Source organism: Electrophorus electricus, chromosome 3, assembly GCF_013358815.1.
Source record: "Electrophorus electricus isolate fEleEle1 chromosome 3, fEleEle1.pri, whole genome shotgun sequence".
NCBI lineage: Eukaryota > Metazoa > Chordata > Actinopteri > Gymnotiformes > Gymnotidae > Electrophorus > Electrophorus electricus.
The window spans coordinates 19,503,117-19,520,246 of record NC_049537.1 but is presented as its reverse complement, the minus strand read 5'-3'; the positions used below and the strand labels follow the sequence as shown (position 1 = coordinate 19,520,246).

The following is a 17,130-nucleotide window of genomic DNA, read 5'->3' as shown; positions in this document are numbered from 1 at the left end:
GAAAGAAGACACTTAATCAAAAAGGCCACCAGAAACCCAATGCATCAAACAGTATCAAAGATACTGTATATGTAGGTCCATCTGGAATCCCATTTGAAGTTTTATCAAGAATAATGGGAGGACGGATGGACCCAATCACAGGGAGATTCTGCAGAAGAACATGATCAAAATTGCAAAACAGCTGAAATGAGTCAAATTTATAGTCAGAAAAATGGCTCCAAACATCAAGGCCAAAGCCACCACAGAGTGGCTTGATGGGAACAAGGTGGATGTTCTGGAGTGGTCTTGTCAAAGACTTGACCTAAATCTAGTTGAAAGTCTATGGCTTGAAGATTGCTGTCCTCAGTGAAAACCATTTAACTTTTCCTGGTGCAAACAGATCTGCAAAGAACCAATCATGTGGGGAGCTACTCCAAAAAGAGTGTTAGCTGTACAAAATTTACTTAAGAAATTGAGTAATTTCAAATTACCTACTTAAAAAAAAATCTTTTTTTTACCGCATTCATGTATTTTACATTACATTCACAGGATTTAGTGACAGCAATCTTGTTCAGAGTGACTTATAAAAGTACTTTGTTGTGTACATGGAAGAAATCCATATGCAGAGACTATGGATATTGTTCAGCTAGAACCCGATCAGCCCTATAAGATAGAAAATACACAGAAGGAAAATTCACACAAGTAATAGAATAAATAATATATATGTGGTTTTCAGTCTATGTTTGAAAGCAGATCTGCTGGAGGGACATGCAGGGGGAGTTCAGTCCTCCACCTGGGTGCTAGGGCAGATAGTCTTGTGGATCAGACAGATCTTCCCTGTCTCTTAAGGAGCTGTGGTTCAAGATGAAGTTGAGGCGTGAAACGTGTGAGCTAAAACTAATGTATTTTGGTATCTAGAACCTGACAAGAAGTGCATTCATTTCCTTTCAAATGTATTTCATACATAGGATTAGGTGAAGGCCATAAATATTTCCTCAGAGAAACAAAGGAGATCGTATCTTAAGGTCTAATTAGACCAGTGTTTCTCAACCAGATCCTTGAGAGCCACATTTTTGCTGTACACCACACCACCCAGTACACCAGTACCAGGCATTTCGTGTCCTTAATGGCTTGGTTTAGGCATCGGAAATATGATGGAGCAGGTTAGGGGGAACAAAATCAGGCCCATCTAGTGGGTCCTGAGGGCTGGGCTGAGAATCGATGTGCGTCTTCTCGCTCCCTGCTACATGGCTCATGCTTTTCTTGCTTTTCCAGTGCTGACACACTAATGCGCTGCTGCAGCAGTCAGATCCAACACAACACCTTTCTACATGAGCCTGCTCTCTCACGTGCCATCGTCTGTGTCGCTGCCTCATTCCTCCCCACCTCACTCCCACTGGTCTCTTAAATCCAGTGAAGGCTACAGTATACATCAACATCTTTCACAGTGTGAAGGTGTGTGATGATGAATCCCAGGATTCACCTTATCCAACGAGAGTAAATCATTTTGGTAAAAATTATTATGCAGGCTAATAATACACGCCAATCTTCGATCTTATCACATTAATCACCACTGTTTTCATAATATATTCTAAAGCACATGGAAAGTTTCTAATTAGCAACATAATTGCAATTTTCCACATACTGCACAGCTCTAAATGCAGAAAGGTTTTTTTTTTTTTTTACAGAATATGCTCAAGACCAGCTATATCTGACATAGGCTATAACCTTACCTCATCACTTTCTCAGTTAATCACTATCACGTGGCCTATGTGTGGACTGGTAGGGGCAGTGAGGGTCTGTGGGATGGCATGTCTCCAGCTCCAGGAGCAACCCAGAGCGACGGACATGAAGCTCCTCAGCACCATGGACAGTACAACTAAAGATGCCAAACAACTAAGGATTGGCCACCTTCCTAGCGTCCATGTCTCCATGGTTTCCCTGTCTCATGTTTTTGTTTGGCTTTACTTCCTCGTTGAGGTTCCGTTCCTTAGTTTTCTTTTCTCTGCCACTCATGATTTGCACCTGTGTCTTGTTTAGTGTTCATTAGATCATGTATTTAAGCCCTGTGCTAGTTAAAGTCTTGTGGCTGGTCATTGTTAATCATAGCCCATGTGTTAATCCAAACCTCTGTGTGTAATATCCCATCCCTTTATTTGTTATTCCTAGCTGATTGTGTTACCTAGCCTTGTGTTGATTCTAGCCTCTTTGTTTTAGCCTGCATCCCCTGTTTGTCATTGTGTGCTTTTGTTTGTTTGTTATTATGTATTCCCAGACTCTCCATGTCATTTGACCCTAGACTGTGGCAACCACTACGATTCTGGATTTGCCCATAATAAATCTCGCTCTTCTCTGCACATGCATCTGCCTCCTAACCGCTCGTTACAAATAAAGAGCATTATCGTAAAATTGTGTTTTTAAATTCCCACAGAACTGATATAAGGTAAGTCTAAATAATAGATACTTAATGTCATAATGTAATTTTAATGTAAAGGGACAAAATCAAAAAACGATTACAGAGAAAAGGGAAATATCTGATTATATGTTTTTTGTTGCAAGTGCTCAAATGTTTTATGTTTTGGCTTACTTTTTTTTTTCTATCAATATCATGCAAGAATGAATTTCAGTCAGAAGTTTTGATTGCATAAACAAAGCATAAAATCAAGAATGTATTTGGAAAAGTTTCAAAGGTTTTTTTTAAAGAATATCTTATAATGGGTAATACAATATTTTACAATGGATTTTAGTCAGAGCTTTTGATATGAATATTTTTCAATGCCTTGCTAATTCCACTGTTAAACAGGCAAGAGACAAAAGAAAATGAAGGACTCTGGTTGTAGAGGTCAAGCAGGTACTGAAGTCGTTTAAGAACACTAGAAGCATAAATGCCTTTTCTCTGGGTTAGAAACGGCAGTAAAGTGGTGACTCTGCACACCTCATGGCTGCGAGTCCTCTGACCTGTTGCTAAAATGTGATGAAAGAGGTGAAGAAAAATGAAGATAGCTGATGTGTGGAAGGGGCGTGGCCAAAAAGTGCCATCCTAACCATTTTCTTGTATGAACACGCCCTGACTCCCACACTCTAGCTATATATTTTAAAAACCTCACCAACATTGTGGCCAAAATGGCATTTTGGATGCCTTCAGGACTAGAGAGTGCAGTGTAGCAGACTGGGAGATGTGGAAAGGCACAACTCTCCGACTTTAGTCTAGCCCAAAGTTAATGTGCCAGAAGTCTAGAAAATCCATTCATCAGCAGACAAACACACGCACACAACCACGCATACACACAAAGAAAAGAACAAAGAAATGAAAACACTCCCAAGAAGTGACATCAGCTTTTGACGGTGTTTACAGCCACAGGGGATGAGAACACGCCTCATGACTTGCACTGTACAAATGAGCTCATTTCAGCTCATCCCTCCAGTGTGCGTATGGAAGTGGTAAACCCCACTGATGGCTTCTCTGAAGAAAGTGCTGGAAGCGCTGACGGCCGGCATCAATAACCGTATCATGTACAGCTGTGGGCCGTCTGCGGGCAAAGTGTCTGACAGACAGCCGCACTTTAACTGTGAATATGGGTCTTCTTCCTCACCCGCTCACCCCCCACCAGACTGTCTGACAACAGGTGAAGGGCGTTCTTAGTGATCGATGAGGTCTGTATAGATCAGGCCAAATAAAAGCATCGGGCATGTCTGACAGGACCACATGCACACGCACGCATGCGCACACACACACACACACACACACACACACACACAGTTGAGGAAAACTTGCACTCAGTAGGAGAAACAGGGATTTGCTGGAGTTGCAGCAAGAGTGAGAGGACCATGTGTGTGTGAGAGTGTGTGTGTGCAGTGGAGAGCAACGTCCTCACCCCCAGCCTCTGGAGTCTCCAACACTGACACATCTTCATTAGATTATAACAAACGTGGCAATTACCGAACGAGAGGACACTTTGTTTTTGAACCCTTAACGACGGTCCTTTTACTGGCTAATAATGCTATTATTCTTTCATTTCCGACTTAATAAAGGGAGGAGAACAAAAATCCATCTTGTCCGGCTGTCAGGCACGAAATAAGAGTGGTGCGGAATGGATCATCGGCAGCATGCTAATGCCTCAGCGTGCACACGCACAGCCTATGGGTGCAGAGCGCCGCCCTGTTGGTGTGGGAGGTTTGATGGGGCAGTGGTGTTTTTTTGTTTTTGTTTTTTCTTGTTTGTACAGCCTGTGTAAACCTGGTGCCTTGTTGAAAGCAGGGTTAGCAGTGGTAAGGGTAGGGTTAGGGAGTGGGGGTTTTGGGGGATCGCACTCTGGAGAGAGCAGAGGCGAGGTGTGGAGTAGGAGAGCACTGCGGATGATGAGGGTGTGACTGTGTGTGTGCACACGTGCAGGGAACTGGCAGGAAGCATTTCAGGAGAGCTGGTGAAGAGACCGCTGCCTGTTCCTGCAGATGCAGTTTTTTTTCAGGTTCACACTGCCCCGCCTCCTTGCTCTCAAGCCCTGCGAATAGGGGTGTATGCAAATGACGATGACAGGTATGTGTTCCAAATGAAAAAGCAAACTAGGCAGGTGCAATATAGAAACATCATATTGCAAATAAAGCTTGCAATATATTAAGGCACTCTGGGAAATCCTTAAAGGCTAAGCACCACCTAAGGGACCTCCTTGAGGATATCACATTATCTTAGCTACTGAAAAAAGGTATACGTGAATTAAAATGAAAATAACGTGTTATTTTCTTAAAAATTGAAGAAAAAAACCCGATGTCGCTCCGGAAATTCCAGAAAGTTGCCGAGTGACGGCACTGGTGGACAACAGTGACCAACGGCGCGATCAAATGCCATTATGTCTGACTTGGCCTGCGATTTTCCAGTGATGGTTGTTCAGATTCCAGAGGTGAGAGGGTGAGAGGGAGGGAGAGAGAGAGAGAATGAATATCCCGACCGGTAAAAACCTTTTATGTTAGCCATTATACAGAAAACTGATCCTAAAAGTAAAAAGTATTACTAAAAGTAATATTGTCTATTAACAGTTATTTATAGCATGGGCGTTTGATTAGCTAGCTAGCTACTGGTTATATTTATCATTTTACTAGCTTGTCATGTAACCTGTTTAACCTAGCTAACTAGTTAGCAGTGTTCCCTTAATAACCAGTGTCTTAGCTAAGCTAGCTAATACTAATACATTTGCTTTAGTGGTCGAATATGTGTCTAGGTTATACGTGTCTGGCCTTAAAATGTATGAATTATCATTGTCTTCTCTTCTGTGTGGCTGACTTCAGTGATTTTCTAGTGCTAACTTCGTATATTGAAAAAACTGAAATAAACTGACAGTGTTAACCACTCATGTATGGAAAGATGCTGGATCATTATGGGAAACGTAGCGTAGCTAGCTAGCTAAATAACGAACACTAGAAACTTCACACTGAGCTATTAATGACAATAGGTAGCTGGCTAAACGCAAACGGTTAGTTATCATTATTGTAAAAGCGACCTACGTCGCATTCACATTCATAAGATACTCTATAAATCTCTGTAATGCAACAAAGGGAAGTAGTTTTAGCCTAGTATAGATGGAGCCAACAAGCTTAGCAGGTCAGTAAATTGGCTACTACCCTAGCTAGCAAGCAAGGCTAGCAAAGTTAGCTAATGTCCACTAAAATGGGCCAAGTATTTACGCCACACATTTGACGTGATTGAGATTCCGAAGACAGCGGGCGAAAAACAATTTTATAAAGCCGTATTCCTTGAGTTTGTTAAAAAAAAAAGTGCTTTCTAACTATCGATAGTCACAAGTTAGAAACTCGGCTTTCGCTGTATTTATGTTTGATGCTTTCACATTAGCATGGCATGGTTGAAGACTGGCCTGCACTGCCTGACCGTTCAGTTACATTTGTGAATGGTCAGGATGATCTGAGAGTGCTGAATTAGGATTGCAAAGGCCAATAATGCAGTAACAGTTATAATACACTGTGCAGTCATAATATGCCCTAATCCCAGCTGATGTCCTTTAACTTGTCTTCTCACCATCAGTCTCTCACTCCATCCAACCGCCTTCTCAAATTCCACACACAGATAGTGGCCCCTGTATGTCACCTCTGAACTGCAGATGGCTCTATTTGGGTGCCTGAGCATGACAGCTTGTTTCTAGGTGGCCCACATTACACACAGCTAACCGGCCAGCTAACCAGCCAACCAGTCATCCAGCCTGCCCGCCAGTCTGCCTCTTATTAGAGTGAACTCATTTCTCAGACCTGCCTTCCCAGTCCTACTTGATACAGTTGTTAAGATCGCCACTGTATGAACCAAGTGACAGATTTCACCTTAAGCAATGGTTTACAGGCTGTGAACGGTAAAAACCCTCCCATCATGCTTCAATGATGTCCGTTTTATAAGAGCGCTTTAGGGACGGAGAGAGGGAACGTATGTGTTTGTGTGCCGGTGTGATATGCGGCGTGATGTCATGTTTAATTCATGTCTGCAGCAGAGACGTCGCAGAGACAGGCTGTGAGTAAACACTGCACCTCCTGCTGCTTCTCCGACCCTGTCACGCGCGTCGCTTCATTTGGAAGCACCGCACAAAGCCTGCCTCACATTTATGAGCTGCTTGCCAAAGAGATGGTGAAATTTTGCAGGTTCAGAGTCTTCACTAACCCTGTGCTCGAGTCTTCACGTTTGCACCCGAGTCGCTGATCAAAGAGCGCCTTGGTCTCACTGTTTGCACCGCCTTACTTAAAAAAAAGCCTGATAAAAACAGACCACGTACACGTACTTTTCCTCTGAGCTGTATAAAATCATTTAACCTCCGGCAGATGCTTAGAAGCGCGTTGCCGTCTCTACGCTACCCTCCCCCGCGCATGCAGCCATCAGGCCCCGATCTCCTTCCTCCCAACCCCCAGCACCAGTGAAGGTGACGCGGTATCCAAGGTTACGGCACACGCACGGCGCATGCTGATTCCACTCTTATCTACGCAGCGGGCGTCGCGCTGGATTTCGGGGGAGGGAGGGGTGAAGCGGAGGGATGCTAACGGCCAGAAACCGCAGGTCGGAGCGGTGCGTAGTGGAAAAGCCCCCCCCGCCCCAGCGCCATTCTGCACAGGGACGAGGCCGACCTCCCTGATCCCAAGGAGGGTTCACCAGCTCACCTCCCGTCCTCCGGATTCTGGTCCCATCACTAATGCTAAGCTAATACATTTTGTGTTGAGTTCGCATAAGGTGAAATAATGAACTGAGAATGTCAGCATGGAATGATAGGGTATTTCACACCTCTAACCTGACCAACAGGAACACATCGCCACACACTAGTGGGCTCACTTTTTACGACACTACCATTACAACACAATAACAAACACATAAAAATAATGAGCAAATACTGGCTTGAACAATTCTGAAGCACAGCGCCGATTAGAAACACGCTTAGTCTGCATAATTAACTTGTAATTAAGTGTGTAATCAAAACTCCGATGTGCCTTTAATTAAATAATACTGTCAGCCAAGTTAAAGGACATTAGGATGGTCTTGCACCACACACCCAGTTAGAACCAAGTTAGCCATCCATGAGCATTTGAGTTTTTCCCACAAGGTCCGCACTTCTACAAGCTCTGGATGTATGGGCCACGCGCCTACTTCTCCTTCTGTACCTGGTGTAGGTTTGCACCACCACCACCTATCTTTCTATCATATCCTCTTTTTCTCCTCTCTTGTCCACAGCCCACACATTGAATCCTGACTACGTCCGAGTCGCCCAGCAACCAAAATGAGCTTCCACCGATGGTTAACAGCGTGCCTCTGAGTAGAGAGAAAGACAGAGGTAGAAACTGGGGGCACAGGAAGAGATGGAGAAAGAGCAGGGGCAGAAACTTTACAAATGTCTTTTATTTTGTAGTGTAACATATGTTCTTAATGCCTCTGCACATCCTTTTGTTTGTTTCAAGCCATTTCATCCCATTAATCTTGCTTGTGTGTATTTATTTATTTATTAAAGTTCAGTAATGCTTTATTCTTATTCTTTTTAATGATCACAGAATATAATGTTCACTTAGGTCCCCAGCATTTAACAGTATTAATCCAGAGAAACTACAGCATGAAAACGTAATACTACACCTGTTTGCTTTCGCTAGCAACCTACGCTATTAAGAAGTCTTTTACTGATTTTAGTGCACTTAATGGTCTAACATTTAATATCTGAAGGCTTCTTTCATCTTCATGAGTAAAGCTGTATTCCTGACAAGATTCTTTTGACCTTATTTTTTTTTAGAACTGCAATGTGTTAGCAGGCCTGTTTTATGGAAGAAATTAAGTCATATTATACAGTCATGATGTGCACTTCACTTGCATAGCTAATGAAGGACCTCTGTCCTGAGACTTTTCTTTTGAAACCTTGTGTACTTCACTGCAATTTTGAACACACACATACACACACAGACTCACTCACTAGGTACACCTTGCTAGTATCGGGTGGGACCCCCTTTTGACTTCAGAACTGTCATAATTCTTCATGGTGTACATTCAACAAGGTGCTGGAAACATTCCTTAGACATGATAGCATCACACGGTCGCTGCAGATTTGTCGGCTGCGCATCCATGATGCAAATCTCCCGTTCCACCACATCCCTAAGGTGCTCTATTAAACTGAGGTCTGGTAACTGTGGAAACTGAGTACATTTAACTCACTGTCATGTTCATGGTGCATTATCCTGCTGTTAAAAGCCATCAGAAGCTGAGTACAATGTGGTCATAAAGGGATGGACGTGGTCAGCAACAATACTGAGGTTGGCCATGGTGCTCAATTGGTATTAAGGGGCCTGAAGTATGCCAAGAAAATATCCCCCACACCATTATCCCCCCGACGTATAAGGGTATTTTCTGTTTTTGCATATTTTCTTAAATTCACCTTAAAGGTTCTTACAGCGTGATACCCATGTTTCATATCAAAATGTTCAGACCAATCTCTTACCAGTGAGGTACCATTTGATCTAGAGCATTGCAAACACTTATACACTAGTTGTAGAACATTTTGGCTCACCTGGCTAGGTAGATGTCAATTGAACGAGGAAGGAAATGTTTCCGATGTGAAAGGTAAATTTTTAGTGATTTCGTTATTGTTGATTAGTTTCATACAGATTGACACACAAATTCACCAATGAAACATGGCAAATATATGGCCAAGTCCTGAGTCCTGACACGCGAACACGCAAATCACATGGTGAGAGGCGGATGACATGTACCTTAACCTATGGTCTAACCTCTATATCTAACATCTCAGGCTTTTTATTCTTACCGTTCAAAGGACAGGTTGCACAGATTCAGGAAATGTTTGAACCATATTTCTACTCTGTTGTATCACAAAGATATTCATAAAAACATTGCAAAACATCAAAAATTATGGGCGTGTGTGGACCTCTTTGGGTTAAACCAGCACCACTAGCCTGCACCATTGATACAAGATAGGGTGGATCCATGATTTCATATTTCTGATCCTACAAATGCGATTTTCGCAGCAGAAATCAAGACTCATCAGACCAGGTAACTATTTTTGCAGTCTTCTACTGTCCGATTTTGGTATGTCCGTGTGAACTGTTGTCTCAGTTGCCGGTACTTAGCTGACCGGAGTAGCACCCGGTGTGGTCTTATGCTGCTGTAGCCCATCCGCTTCAAGGTTTGTCGTGTTGTGCGTTCAGAGATGCTCTTCTGCACATCTCGGCTGTAACAATTGGTTATTCGAGTTACTGTTGACTTCCTATCAGCTCGAAGCAGTCTGGCCATTATTTTCGGACCTCTGGCATCAATAAGGCATTTTCACCCAGTGAACTGCCGCTTCTCTTTGTCGGACCACATTCCCTAGAAACCTTATAGATTCTCACATTCCAAGTCGCTTAAATCACCTTTCAAACTTCAGCAGGTTATCTTGGCTACGTCTACATGCCTAAATGGATTGAGCTGCTATCATGGCTGATTCAGAAATCAGCTTACGCTAGTGAGCAGTTGAACAGTTGCACCTCATAAAATGTCCGGCAAAGGTATATTTGTTGAGAAACTCTTTTGAACAATATACTAGACCTGTACTCTTACTTTTTCTGAGTTACATTGATGACATTTTTGGTACGGCTACATGCACATTAAACTCCAATTCTTTATTTCTTCTTTCTGCAAGTTCTTCCTGGCTTTGGAATATAGATCGAATACAGTTCATCCTGGCATGAGGATAATATTTTTGGATGCTTCAGTTAAGTCCGGAAATTCCTGTTTAAATACCACCATGTATTATAAACCTACGGACTCCCATTCCTATTTGCAAAACAACTTTTCATGTACCAAGAAAAAAAACTCCATCCCTTACTCACAGCTACTAAGAGTTAATTGCATGTGCAGTTAGAATGAAATTTTACTCCAGAAAAGTATGAAAATTTGTGAATATTTTCATAACTGGGTTTCCTAAGGAAGTTGTTTGCTCACATTTGCTCACAGAGAATGGAGGTACTGACTTATAAACAATCTACTGTTAGGACAACAAGAATTCCTTTAGTGCTGACTTCTCATCCCACAAATAAAACGCTGGCTAAAATTAAACTTAAACAGTTCAGAATCTCCCAAGATGACGTAGATACTGCATCCTTTTTTAAGCAGCCTCCACTAATCTCCTACATGGACCATAACATCAAAGACATGCTCATCAAGAGTGAGATAAATGACCATTTGGATAATAACTGAGGTTCTGTAGCATGCAACCACTCTAGGTGTGCTACATGTAAATTTATTCATAGTTCCACTAAAATAATGAAAAAATTAATTGCCATCCCCCATTCCTCCTCATGCATCACTGTGGGAGTTGTCTGCTGTATTACTTGTAATGGATGTAAATCAGCTTTATATTAGAGAAACCAAGATGGGTTGCTGATTGGTTTGTCGAACACCTTTGGACCATCAGAATTAAGGATTTGTTGTTTGCAGTGGCGGGGCATTTTAATACTAATGGACACTGCATTAATGACATATCTGTTTGCATTGCCAGTTGTTGCTATGGCAGCAATGAAGTTAGGAAACTAGGAGAAAAAGAACTGATCTGCATGGAGTGAATGTTATGATTTAAAGATCTACTTTTGCTAATATAAACTAGTTCCTCCTCCTAGAACTTTAGAAGCACTTTTCTTGCATTTTTTTATATATATATATATATATATATATATATATATATATATATATATATATATATATATATATATATATATATATATGTGTGTGTGTGTGTGTGTGTGTGTGTGTGTGTAATTAATATATATATATATATATATATATATATTAATTACACACACACACACACACACACACACACACACACACACAGTATATATAGACAGATAGATAGCTATATTAAAAAAATGACAGCGAAGTATACAGTATGTTTCGGACAGAGTGCACCAGCACTTTGCTTGCATGGCATGATGAAGGACCTCTGTCTGAAACGTCCTGTTTCTCTGGAACCCTTGTGCTTCATGTACAGTTACTCCATGATGTCTGGGTGTGTGTGTGTGTGTATATATGTAATATATATAAGTTCCCACATCCTCTGACATAGCAACATCAGGAACAAGGAACACCAAGGGCTGAGAGAAGAGCTGGAAAAGGTGAAGGCAACAAGGTTAATCTGAGCACTGGGGGGCTGTGACACCCAAACTTGGAGAACGGCTCCAGCAGATCCCAAGAACAACATCTGAGATCTCCTAGGAATAGCTAAGATAGTACACAGGACCCTCATGCTCCCAGGGTTCTAATAGAGGACCTGAGCTTGGTAGATCGCCTGGAGGAGGATGAGTGGGGAATTTTAATCTATGCACACACACACCCACCCACCCACACCGACACACACACACACACACAAACATCTATTTATTTATTTATTTATTTATTTATTTAGCACACACACACACACACACACACACACACACACACACATGAGCAGTTACACCACCCTGTGTGGGAATTCCCTTCTGTAGCCATGATGCCAGTGCTAGACTCTTTTGACTATATCTGTCCATTAGCAGGTTTTTAAGAGGCTTCGCAGCCTGTTATTCATGTGGACCATGATGACTGAAAAAAGACCCCGTACTGAAATCTGTCGTGCCAAATGCCTATAGACTCATTTCCAGCTGATTTCACACCCAAAGACACTCCAAACAAACTTGGGTGCAATCCAGTCCATCAATAATTGTTCCGTCTAGACCAAGCAAATTGGCACCTGTCCCCGAAACCTATTTTTGGCCTTTTTATTCAACACAAGTCCTACTTTATTTCAACCATCGCATCCAACGCCAACAACTGTTGCCTAGCAACTCCATATTCATTTGAAAAAAAAAATCCATTATTTATTTTTCTGATTCATGTAACAGAAAACCCCGTCAGAATTCACGCACTGAATTCAAACAGGCACTGCTTCAGAGAACGAACAAAAACTGAAATAGGAGAAAGGGGATTTGGGTGTCCATCAAGGGGAGAGACCCCTGTTCCCCCAACTGGAGAGTAAAGACTGAAGCTCTGGCTACATGGATCCAGATGTTTTTAAAATCTGCCTCCCGTACCCACAAAAACGTTTTTTGGTCACAAAAAGGGAGCTTTTGAAAAACACTCTCCAGGGTGGAGATTGTCGAAACCACTGCTTTCAGTCTGGTCACGGGGACAGGAGAAATTCAGCTCTTTGAAACCATGTGGCGACATGTGCATGTCTGTTTGTCTTCATCGACTGAGAATTCGGTCAAACTGACATGGCGTGGCACTTGGCTGCTTTTGCTTGCCCTGTGTTTGGGGACTGATTACAGCTGAATTTACTTTACTTGTAAATTACACTACAGTGCAGAGGGGCCACAATGCGCTTCACACAGTACTTTTAAATCCACCTACTCAAAGATACAAAGTAAGGATGCACCAATATTAAACTTCTCTGGCCAATATGATAACTAATCATTTGTACCTTGATGTGGCCAATACCAATAGCAATAACTGATCATTTTAAAGCACATTCAAACTATAATCTATTAATGAAGTGCAGCATGTATATGTTCAACTCTAAAAATGGATTATTAGTGAATTTAAGTCTTGTCGCAGATAAATCAGACATCATAGTTACTGTAAACATATATTGCTCTTGACAAAAGGTGACCAAAAATAGTTTCATTACATTTCATTTTCTAACCTTTCTCAAATGTTAAGTGCCATTTTATGCCTTGAATTTGTGCTGGTACAATAAATCATAACTGCAAAGCAGTGCAGTCACAAACATCAGATCTTTTGCTTAATGAGCAAAACAGATTGTAATCATCAGCCAAAAGTTCTATATCGAACAGATAATAATAATTTAAAAATTGTCCTGATAAAAAAAATACTATATCGTCTGCAGTTGTATCATGCACCTCTAGTACAACCCTTACTGCGAACTGCAATTTTGGACCTGGCCCAGACGGAATAGCAGCTGGTGGGACTTCGTGGTCGGTCCAAATAATTTTTTTTTAGAAAAATAGTTTCTCGATATTTGTGCGACACACATGCTCATAACGTTCCTCTTTATGTAATATTGTATGAGGTAATGTACCATCTCTCTAGAATGCACGTGTTAAGAGTTTTTTGAATTCTCAAAAAGCCTTGACAAATATGTTCTTGAAATCTGAGAATTTATTAAAAATCTTTTTTCCAAAATATCCAGATAAGGGTGGATGGAGCCTGAGGGCTCTTATTGAGCAGAGTTCCTCTAAAAAGCCCAAAACAACCAGCAGAAATCCGCCTGATCATTCCTCCAACCTTCCTATGCTTGGCCTAAACATGCTGACAAACTGGACGCTGACCAAAACAACAACAACACAGGTTGGAACTTAAAGTTAGAAACTCTGGAAGCGCTAAGCCTGTATTCTGCCCAGGATATTTATTATCCAATATAAACTCACCATATTGATTCCTTTCAACATTTAACCTTCCCTGAAGCTCTCTGTATTGACCACAGTTTCCAGCAAATCTGTTCAGTCCTACTCGCTTATATTCAGGAGGAGGAGAAGACGAAGATGGCAATTTCACCACTGCTAACCAGCTTTCCCATTCCCGGAGTCCACTCCAGACATTTCTGTTGGTGAAACACCTGCCTTGCCGCTGGAGTGGCGTCAAGGTGCCGCTCGCCATTCCCGCACTTATGCAAATGTTTATCCAAATCTGCACCCCGCTTAATTTGACAAGGGCGCCTCCGTCTCCGACGGTACGGGATGCAGAATGGTGATTACCCTGAACCGGGGCTTGAAATAATGAACTCGTTAGGATGCTCAGTCTCTTGGAATTCATTAGCGTGCCTGACTCATTCTCCTGCCTGCTCCAAGGTGCTTCAGGTCCGCGTTCATTCCCGGACGGCGAGCTGGATTGCAGTTTCAACAACTTTTGATTGATTTCGGATCAAAAGGGCCAATCACGTTCACATGGGGCTCTGTAGCTTTGGGTAACTAAGCAAACACCGCCACGCAGTCCGGCTGCGAGCCCACAAGCTCGCATAAATCTGAGCTGTGCAGTGTTTTTCTCCTCACTCCCACGCACACGCAGTGTGCAGGCAAAGGTTGCAGTGAATCGGGGGCTCTGATTGTGTATGTCTCATTACCACTGTTGTATTTTAAAGACTGAGAAAAGAAGTGGGCGGGGTAAAGAAAGACATGTGACCAATCTAGTACGCTCCAGTTAGCCTAGGAGCATGTGCACGTGGGGGCGGGGGGCACATAGCTAATTCAACGCACATAGCTACAATATAAAGGCTGTGGTTTTTAGCCTGATGTTTTGTTTTGTTTTTGTTGTTGTTAAGATCTGCTTTGGATTTCCAAAAAGAGTGAACATTTGAAGCCTGCAGTGTTCTGATAATGCTGGTCTGTAGGATGTGGATCCCTACAGTTGCCTCTTAGACCAAAGACTGAATCAGCACAGCCCTGCTTGAGGACTGTAAGTGTTTGGAGAGCAGTTCAAACCTGTTAGCTTGCAGACAAACACAAACAAATATTTGTCCTTAGACTGTGCTGTTTGAGAGGTAAACAGCGAAGTGACAGCAGGAAAGAAGAGGCAGAGTGATGCAGTAGCGAATGACATCAGCACCGGCCCCGCACGGAACTCTGACATGCTGTGCCTCGGAGACACAGATGCTGCAGTTTCAGGTGAGATTTTCATTGTGTGACAATATGCAAAAATCAACACAAAAATCCAAGCACAACAACAACAACAAAAAAATTTGCATTGTCAAGGAACCCTTCTTGATAGGAAAAACGTACAAGCTAACGTACAAGCTATAACAAGGCTATGCAACATACTTTCATTAGGAATCCGAATATAAAACCAAATCTAAACAAACAAACAAAGGCAACAATACCAAAGAACAGACAGCAAAGTCGTGAAGGGAATAGACAGACAGGAGAATGACACAAACATGTAATGCGTACACGTCGACTATACTTACTAGACTCACTTACTCATAGCAAGAAGACAGAAACACTTTCAGGTCAAGTTTGGTTTGGAGCTTCTGAATGTCTAATTTGGTCATTTTTAATGACCGCAGAACAGCAGCACACCCCACATGTAGCTCCAAACTACCCGGCTCACTGGTTCTCTACACCCGTCGCTCTTATGGATGCAAAACTGATCAGTTGGTATTAGAATGAAATTGCGTGTTTTGAATCCTTTTTTTCCTGTCTGTATACATGCCTAACCGCTGCCACACTGTTTCAAACTGTGGCTCAGGTAACGCTGCATGTCTATTAGACCTGCTCTGTCCATGTTGCCTAACAATTTTTAGGTTTCTTTCCTCCTGCCGGACTGGTGTAGGTGTTCCTCGCTGAGCTGATCATCCTGTGAAACAGCACAACCAGTCATCTTGTGTCTGAGGCAAAGTTAGTGGGACACAAAACATTTATTCCGCGTGTAAAAACACTTTCTTGTTGCACATTGATATCCCCACTTTTCTGATATCCCCTATGTTTCGTGATCTCTCACTACATTTGGTGTATGAAATCTGAGTTAAGTCACAATTTCTTGTCTCTGCCTACAGAAAGCTCCCGAACGCTTCTGTGTCTTCTGAGGTTTCAAAAAAAGAAAGTCTCCTTCCAAAGTTTTAAACCGTTTCCTGGAATTTAACGACATCAAATGCTAAACTGCTGGGCTTTGAAAAGCCCACGTCCGTCGCGGTCCCCCCTGCTCTTTGTTGTGTTCGTCGAAGTTGTAGCATCGTCGAAATTTGCTGCCTTGTCAGTAGCGAAATCTGACAGCCTGAGACTGACACACACAAACAAAAGTACTGCTTCACACACACACACACACACACACACACACACAGCTACCAACAACTAAACCTCCCTGTCATATGATGTAACCAACAAACTTTTCTTTCAGATCACTCATGCCTTTCTGCTGTTCTCTGCAGTTTCTCGGGGAACAATATGTGTGAAAACCTAAGAACAGTCTGCGTGTGAAGTGTCTCCCAAAGTTTGTGGCAAATCTCTCCTCTTCTCCTTCATCACGGCACGACGGCTCGACTCTGCCGCGCCGGAACTTCTCCTGTAAAAACACGCCTCAGCAGCACGACGCAGCCCAGCAAGACGAGGGTTTTCTGTGTACGGCATCGAGACGCCTCAGAGACAAAGGCACGCAATCTCAACCAGAAAACACGAATACGCAGGATTGTGGATTTACATATTGCGCATATATAATGACTAGTCAGATCGCCCACAATCTGTCGCAGGCTGACGGAGTGACACAGCGGCCGTGCTGGTGTTTTTTGTTTTTTTTCAAGTCACGCCTGTGGCATCTCGTCATAAGCGTGAGCGCTGGCAGCCCTCCAGGGCACAACGCAGGACTGTGGACCTGCCGCCGGAAGCAGAGGAACGTCCTGGCATGTTGGGGCTTTTTGTGTTTTGGCAAAACGACAGAGGGTGCTGGAGATGACCAAAGAGGAAGGCCGTAAGCTGTTCCTGAGGTTCTCCAACAAGGAACCCTCTGTACATGAAGCCAGAGGCCGGACGCGAGGACTCTGGTAACACCATGTGGGGTCTTCACATATTCCCGTATTTCCAGCAGTGTTTGGCCATAGAGCTTATCTCTCCCATCTCTCCTGTACAGGAAATGATGTAATTGTCCATGACAGTGTGAGT

The 17,130-nt window shown here is 42.7% G+C and overlaps 1 long non-coding RNA gene across 1 annotated transcript; it reads left to right on the top strand.

Moving 5' to 3' along the window:
* The first annotated feature begins 4,438 nt into the window (after positions 1 to 4,438).
* Positions 4,439 to 7,979, top strand: LOC113581102. The gene is made up of 3 exons (XR_003411033.2): positions 4,439 to 4,516; positions 4,734 to 4,877; positions 7,691 to 7,979. It is a non-coding gene; the product is annotated as an uncharacterized LOC113581102 (long non-coding RNA).
* Positions 7,980 to 17,130: the final 9,151 nt, after the last annotated feature.